Source organism: Pongo pygmaeus, chromosome 11 (assembly GCF_028885625.2).
Source record: "Pongo pygmaeus isolate AG05252 chromosome 11, NHGRI_mPonPyg2-v2.0_pri, whole genome shotgun sequence".
In the NCBI taxonomy this organism is placed as follows: Eukaryota; Metazoa; Chordata; class Mammalia; order Primates; family Hominidae; genus Pongo; species Pongo pygmaeus.
In genome coordinates this window covers 131220648-131228483 of record NC_072384.2, presented here as the reverse complement: position 1 = coordinate 131228483, position 7836 = coordinate 131220648, and positions in this window count along the sequence as shown.

Sequence of the window (7836 nt, the reverse complement as noted above, 5' to 3'; positions counted from 1 at the left end):
CATATATTAGCAAATTTGTTTCAGCATTCCTTTGACTGGACTGACAATGTAAATCTCAATTCTTCAAGTTCTCCTTTGAACCAGTTTTAGCCTATTTCTGGTTCCTTGTTAATGAATGATTTGAATCAAACCATTGACATGTTCATTTTATATTTGTATGTTTCTAAAGTTTTTGAAAATTATAAATATAACCTAGTGATCCTTCCATGCATTGCTGTGGGGCAGCTGGGCAGGAAGGGCGTCATGGCAGGCAGGGAGGGAAGATGACGCCGTGTGACACTCAGCAGCGGTGGGAAGGTGAAGCACTGTGGTCCAGTCAAGATTCTTCAAAAAGGCCAAATGAAAAGAGTACTGACCACAAACATTTGAAAGAGGTCACAGTCTTCCTCTAGTAAACATTTAGGATTTATGAACGATTCTGTGTTGGTGCTGAGGAGAAACATGTTAAGATTTCTTTGTCGCTTGGGATTTGTAACTTTCTGGATTTGTGACATGAAGTTCTCTTGTTTTTGGCGGCTGCTTCTCTTTCCACAAAACAGGGATACGGGGCAACTCCAGGTGCTGTTGTACTTGCTGCGAACGCTTAGTTGCCCCGGCAGACGCTATGGCTAGATATTTCCTAGGGCCGGAGCTGTGAGGCCATCTTAGCTATGGCTGTCAGTCTGAGAAGACACATCTTTTTCTGTATATGGGACCCCTCACAAGTGTTTGAGGTGTTTGGTTCTATGTCTGCCAGAGAGAGCTCCCATTGGTGAGGGGGTCCTTTCAAAGCCATCTCTGTCTGGGATCCATTTCCACATCCAGCGCCTGCAGAGCAATGGTCAGATGGCGTGCATTAATTCACGCTGTGGGGATGAATCACCTCCCCGAGATGGCATCCACTTACAACAACCCACTTCTCATCTCCCCTCATAAAGACAACTGTCTGCCATGGTTAAGCTCACTCCATAACCCAGTATTTTCTTCTCTATTCAGGCCACCTCTGAGGCTCCACTGGAAGGATGCCCTCACAATGTGAGAATCTACAGGGCAGGCCAGGGAAGCTGATGGGCTCTGTGCTCCAGTGGAGGCCATACAGTTGGGTATCTGGGTGCCACCTTACTTCTCTGCAACTTCAGTGTCCCCATGCATCACTGCTGTGTGCCCTTAGAAGTCTGAGTTGCTCTGGAGGCTGCGCTTCAGAGCATTCTAGCCTAGAGGGAAATCCAGGGTGGGCAGAAATATATTGTTTTTGGAGACCCCTAGGTCCCCAGGGACCTAGGAGGATGGAAAGGTCATAAAGGGGATGGAAGAGCATCAAAGACACAGTATCCACCTCACAATTTGAATTAACGGTTCTCTATGTAGGCCATAAACCCATTTGTGGGCACATGTACTGCCACATATCAAAACCATCTCGTGCACCTATTCTTTATGTTATTCCACCATCATTTAGAAGTAAATAATGGCACTCTGACCTTGATTTTGTGATCTTCGTTTAAAAGGTTGAGAAAAGTTCTATTTTTCCAGGATGGACAACAGGATGACTGACAAGAAGAAATGTTACAGGATGCTTTGAAAGGAGGCTGTGCAATAGCAACATTCTGCCACCAGAGGGCAGTGTAGACTTTCTGGAGAATCTGGAGAGAGGCATCAGGTTGGGGCGAGTATGGAAATTTTAGGGGAGAGAACCCGTGGTCAGACGCAAATTTCAAGTAGAGTTTTACTTGCTAAAATCAGAATAAAAAACCAACCTTCGCAGGAGAATCCTGCCTTTCATTCTGTTCTGTGTGCTCCTACTGATCAGAACTGACACCTGCGGAAGTCAGGAGCAGGTTCCAGGAGGATTCCTGACATCAGGTTGCTGACTGGGAAGGTCTAGGGAGGGTGTCCAGGGAAGAAGAGGGTGGAGGGAGAACCTTGAAGGGTGTGTGTGGAGAAGAATTTCCCTCTACACTCTAAGGAGTTGGTAGCTGACTCTATGAAATAAACTATCAGGCCCTGCACCGTGGCTCATGCCTGTAATCCTAGCACTTTGGGAGGCTGAGGTGGAAGGATGGCTTGAGCCTAGCTGTTTGAGACCGGCTTGGGTAACATCGTGAGACCCTGTCTCTACAAAAACCAAAAAAATTAGTGGGCTGGTGGTACATGCTTGTAGTCCCAGCTACCTGGGAGGCTGAGGTGGGAGGATTACTTGAGCCCAGGAGTTCCAGGCTGTAGTAAGCTATGATGGCACCACTGCACTGCAGCCTCAGCAACAAAGCAAGACCCTGTCTCTAAAAAAATTTTTAAAAATAGGTTGGAGGCAGTGACTCATACCTATAATCCCAGCACTTTGGGAGGCTGAGGTGGGAGGATCACTTGAGCCCAGGAGTTTGAGACCAGCGTGGCAACATTGTAAGATCACTTCTTTAACAAAAAAATAAATAAAATTAGCCAGGTGTGGTGGTGGCGTGCTGTAGTCCCAGGTACTCGGGAAGCTGAGGCAGGAGGATCACCTGAGCCTGGGATGTTGAGGCTTCACTGAGCTGCAATTGTGCCACTGCACTCCAGCCTGGGTAACAGAGTAAGACCTTGTCTCAAAAACAAAAACAAACAAACAAACAAACACCTGCCAGGCTCATACCTGCAATCCTAACACCTAATGCTTTTGGAAGGCTGAGGTTGGAAGATCACTTAAGGCTGGGAATTTGAGACCAGCCTGGGCAACAAAGTGAAACCCCATTTACACACACACACACATAGCAGGTCAATTACATGAGCAAAGGCACACAAATTTATTATGTGCACTGGGGCACCACAGGAAAGAAAAGGGAACACTTTCAAACCAGTGAGACTGAGGAGCTTGAATACCCTCTTCATGGTGGAGAGGGGTGGGGAGGTGCAGGCAACTTAGAGGAGAATAAATGGTTTTGAGGAGAGATGAATGGGACCTCAGAAGCAGAGATAATGGTTTGTGACAAAGTTTGTCCAGCTCTGGGGTATTCTTGTCTCCTCTCCTGGGATAGAAGTTAATCCTCCCTAGTCCCTATTTATTTATTTTTTATTATTCTTTAAGTTCTGGGATACATGTGCAGAACGTGCAGGTTTGTTATGTAGGTATACACGTGCCATGGTGGTTTGCTCTACCCATCAACCCGTCATCGACATTAGGTATTTCTCCTAATGCTACCCCTCCCCCAGCCCCCACACCCCAACAGGCCCTGGTGTGTGATGTTCCCCTCCCTGTGTCCATGTGTTCTCATTGTACATCTCCCACTTATGAGTGAGAACATGTGGTGTTTGGTTTTCTGTTCCTGAGTTAGTTTGTTGAGAATGATGGTTTCCAGGTTCATTCATGTCCCTGCAAAGAACATGAACTTATCCTTTTTTATGACTGTGTAGTATTTCATGGTATATATGTACCACATTTGCTTTATCTGGTCTATCGTTAATGGGCATTTGGATTGGTTCCAAGTCTTTGCTATTGTGAACAGTGCTGCAATAAACATACATGTGCGTGTGTCTTTATAGTAGAACGATTTATAATTCTTTGGGTATGTACCCAGTAATGGTATGACCCAGTAATGGCTGAGTCAAATGGTATTTCTGGTTCTGGATCCTTGAGGAATTGCCACACTGTCTTCCACAATGTTTAAACTAATTTACAGTCCCACCAACAGTGTAAAAGTGTTCGTATTTCTCCACATCCTCTCCAGCATCTGTTGTTTCCTGACTTTTTAATGATTGCCATTCTAACTGGCATGAGATAGTATCTCATCATGGTTTTTATTTGCATTTCTCTGATGACCAGTGATGATGAGCTTTTTTCATATGTTTGTTGGCTGCATAAATGTCTTCTTTTGAGAAGTGTCTGTTCATATTCTTTGCCCACTTTTTGATGGGTTTTTTTTTCTTGTAAATTTATGTTCTTTGTAGATTCTGGATATGAGCCCTTTGTCAAATGGATAGATTGAAAAATTTTTCTCCCATTCTGTAGGTTGCCTGTACACTCTGATGATAGTTTCTTTTGCTGTGCATAAGCTCTTTAGTTTAATTAGATCCCATTAGTCAAATTTGGCTTTTGTTGCCATTGCTTTCGGTGTTTTAGTCATGAAGTCTTTGCTCATGCCTATGTCCTGAATGGTATTGCCTATGTTTTCTTCTAGGGTTTTTATGGTTTTGTCTTACATTTAAGTCTTTAATCCGTGTTGAGTTAATTTTTTTTTAAGGTGTAAGGAATGGGCCCAGTTTCAGTTTTCTGCATATGGCTAGCTAGTTTTCGTAGCACCATTTATTAAATAGAGAATCCTTTTCCCATTGCTCGCTTTTGTCAGGTTTGTCAAAGATCAGATGGTTGTAGATGTGTGGCATTGTTTCTGAGGCCTCTGTTCTGTTCCATTGGTCTACATATCTGTTTTGGTACCAGTACCTTGCTGTTTTGGTTACTGTAGCCTTGTAGTATTGTTTAAAGTCAGGTAGTGTGATGCCTCCAGCTTTGTTCTTTTTGCTTAGGATTGTCTTGGCTATACGGGCTCTTTTATGGTTCCACATGATATTTAAAGTAGTTTTTTCTAATTCTGTGAAGAAAGTCAATGGTAGCTGGATGGGGATAGCATTGAATCTATAAATTACTCTGGGCAGTATGGCCATTTTCATGATATTGATTCTTCCTATCCATGAGCATGGAATGTTCTTCCATTTGTTTGTGTCTTCTCTTATTTCGTTGAGCAGTGGTTTGTAGTTCTCCTTGAAAAGGTCCTTCCCATGCCTTGTAAGTTGGATTCCTAGGTATTTTATTCTTTTTGTAGCAATCATGAATGGGAGTTCACTCATGATTTGGCTCTCTGTTTGTCTATTATTGGTGTGTAGGAATGCTTGTGATTTTTGCACATTGATTTTGTATCCTGAGACTTTGCTGAAGTTGCTTATCAGCTTAAGGAGATTTTGGGCTGAGACGATGGGGTTTTCTAAATATACAAGCATGTCATTTGCAGAGACAGTTTGACTTCCTCTCTTCTTGTTTGAATACGCTTTCTTTCTTTCTTTTTTTTTTTTTGAGACAGAGTTTCACTCTTGTTGCCCAGGCTGTAGTGCAATGGTGCGATCTCAGCTCACTGCAACCTCTGCCTCCTGGGTTCAAGTGATTCTCCTGCCTCAGCCTCCCAAGTAGCTGGGATGACAGGCATGTACCACCATGCCTGGCTAATTTTGTATTTTTTTTAGTACAGACGGGGTTTCTCCATGTTGGTCAGGCTGGTCTCAAACTCCTGACCTCAGGTGATCCGCCTGCCTTGGCCTCCCAAAGTACTGGGATTACAGGCATGAGCCACTATGCCCGGCTGAGTACCCTTTATTTCTTTCTCTTGTCTGATTGCCCTGGCCAGAACTTCCAATACTATGTTGAATAGGAGTGGTGAGAGAGGGCATGCTTGTCTTAGGCTGGTTTTCAAAGGGAATGCTTCCAGCTTTTGCCCATTCAGTATGATATTGGCTGTGGGTTTGTCATAAATAACTCTTATTGTTTTGAGATACGTCCCATCAGTATTTATTTTATTGAGAGTTTTTAGCATTAAGTGGTGTTAAATTTTATCGAAGGGCTTTTCTGCACCTATTGAGATAGTCATGTGGTTTTTGTCATTGGTTCTGTTTATGTGATGGATTACGTTTATTGATTTGTGTATGTTGAACCAGGCTTGCATCCCAGGGATGAAGCTGACTTGATTGTGGTGGATAAGCTTTTTGATGTGCTGCTGGATTCAGTTTGCCAGTATTTTATTGAGGATTTTCGCATCGATGTTCACCAGGGATATTGGCCTGAAATTTCCTTTTTTTTGGTTGTGTCTCTGCCAGGTTTTGGTATCAGGATGATGCTGCCCTCATAAAATGATTTGGGGAGGATTCCTTCTTTTTCTATTGTTTCGAATAGCTTCAGAAATAATGGTACCAGCTCCTCTTTGTACCTCTGGTAGAATTTGGCTGTGAATCCATCTGGTCCTGGGCTTTTTTTGGTTGGTAGGCTATTAATTACTGCCTCAATTTCAGAACTTGTTATTGGTCTATTCAGGGATTCAACTTCTTCCTGGTTTAGTCCTGGGAGAGTGTATGTGTCCAGGAATTTATCCATTTCTTCTCAATTTTCTATTGTATTTGTGTAGAGGTGTTTATAGCATTCTCTGATGGTAGTTTGTATTTCTGTGGGATCGGTGGTGATATCCCCTTTATTGTTTTTTATTGTGTCTATTTGATTCTTCTCTGTTTTCTTCTTTATTAGTCTGGCTTGTGGTCTGTTTTGTTGATCTTTTCAAAAAATCAGCTCCTGGATTCACTGATTTTTTGAAGGGTTTTTCGTGTCTCTATCTCCTTCAGTTCTGCTGTGATCTTAGTTATATCTTGTCTTCTGCTAGCTTTTGAATTTGTTTGCTCTTGCTTCTCTAGTTCTTTTAATTGTGATGTTAGGGTGTCAATTTTAGATCTTTCCTGCTTTCTCCTGTGGGCATTTAATGCTATACATTTCCCTCTAAATACTATGTTAGCTGTGTCCCAGAGATTCTGGTGCATTGTGTCTTTGTTCTCATTGGTTTGAAAGAACTTATTTATTTCTGTTTTAATTTTGTTATTTACCGAGTAGTCATTCAGGAGCAGGTTGTTCAGTTTCCATGTAGTTGTGCAGTTTTCAGTGAGTTTCTTAATCCTGAGTTCTAATTTGATTCCACTGTGGTCTGAGATACTGTTTGTTATGATTTCCATTCTTTTGCAGTTGCTGAGGAGTGTTTTACTTCCAATTATGTGGTCAATTTTAGAATAAGTGTGATGTGGTGCTGAGAAGAATATCTATTCTGTTGATTTGGGGTGGAAAGTTCTGTAGATGTCTATTAGGTTCACTTGGTCCAGAGCTGTGTTCAAGTCCTAAATATGCTTGTTAATTTTCTGTCTTGTCAATCTGTCTAATATTGACAGTGGGGTGTTAAAATCTCTCACTATCATTGTATGGGAGTCTAAGTCTCTTTGTAGGTCTGTAAGAACTTGCTTTATGATTCCTGGTGCTCCTGTTTTGGGTGCATATAAGTTTAGGATAGCTAGCTCTTTTTGTTGCATTGATCCCTTTACCATTATGTAGTGCCCTTCTTTGATCTTTGTTGGTCTAAAGTTTGTTTTATCAGAGACTAGGATTGCAACCCCTGCTTTTTTTTGCTTTCCATTTGCTTGGTAAATATTCCTTCATCCCTTTATTTAGAGCCTATGTGTGTCTTGGCACATGAGATGGGTCTCCTGAATACAGCACATCAATGGATCTTGACTCTCTATCCAATTTGCCCATCTGTGTCTTTTAATTGGGGCATTTAGCCTATTTACATTTAAGGTTAATATTGTTATGTGTGAATTTGATTCTTTCATTGTGATGCTAGCTGGTTATTTTGCCCGTTAGTTGATGCAGTTTCTTCATAGTGTCAATGGTCTTTACAATTTGGTATGTTTTTGCAGTGGCTGGTACTGGTTTTTTCTTTCCATATTTAGTGCTTCCTTCAGGAGCTCTTGTAAGGCTGGCCTGGTGGTGACAAAATATCTCAGCATTTGCTTGTCTGTAAAGGATTTTATTTCTCCTTCACTTATGAAGCTTAGTTTGGCTGGATATGAGATTCTGGGTTGAAAATTCTTTTCTTTAAGAATGTTGAATAATGCCCCCCACTCTATTCTGGCTTGTAGGGTTTCTGCAGAGAGATCTGCTGTTAGTCTGGTGGGCTTCTCTTTGTGGGTAACCTGATCTTTCTCTCTGACTGCCCTTAACATTTTTTCCTTTATTTCAAAGTTGGTGAATCTGACGGTTATGTGTCTTGGGATTGCTCTTCTTGAGGAGTATTTTTGTGGTCTCTGTAT